The 492-nt window shown below is 36.0% G+C and overlaps 1 protein-coding gene across 2 annotated transcripts in view; it reads right to left on the bottom strand.

The window, feature by feature from the left end:
• The window catches only part of LOC109470835 (pericentrin-like), a 33953-nt gene that overhangs the window by 30772 nt on the left and 2689 nt on the right, over positions 1-492 (bottom strand). The window lies entirely within an intron of this gene.

Below are 492 nucleotides of genomic sequence, written 5' to 3'. Positions count from 1 at the left end.
TAGCTGAAAATTGCTAGACATTATACAATAAGAAAGTGGCCTCGGGCATTGAAACACCGCCCCCCTCCCCATATGACTGTTACCATGGTAACCCGTTGTCAGTCCAGACGGAATGAACTTTTGTAAGTGCAAGGTGGGTTTACTTACCACTTGAAGACAGCTTTAGTTTTCGTTTTCTATGCTTTAAAAACGTTTTGAGAGTTTTAGCGTTTTAAGAGAAAAAAAGGTAATATCCGAGTTACTGATGGTCCACTATCTTGTCCAATGACGTCTCTAATTAACATAAATCATACATGTGTAAACAAAGAATTTACATAAACTTACAGGAATGTCATGGATGTTTGATAAGGGGGAAAATTTTAAAACAAAAAAAATAGAAATTTCATTGCTATAGTGATATTACTGAATTTGGCAAAATATGCCTGTCAGCAACCAGTTGCCATGGCAACATGACCATGGCAACATGAAAGTATATGAATATCAAATTATTGC

This window comes from Branchiostoma belcheri, unplaced genomic scaffold, assembly GCF_001625305.1.
Source record: "Branchiostoma belcheri isolate BF01 breed outbred unplaced genomic scaffold, Haploidv18h27 scaffold235, whole genome shotgun sequence".
Classification (NCBI taxonomy): domain Eukaryota; kingdom Metazoa; phylum Chordata; class Leptocardii; order Amphioxiformes; family Branchiostomatidae; genus Branchiostoma; species Branchiostoma belcheri.
The sequence above is the reverse complement of the archived record's forward strand: the minus strand, read 5'-3'. Positions and strand labels throughout refer to the sequence as shown.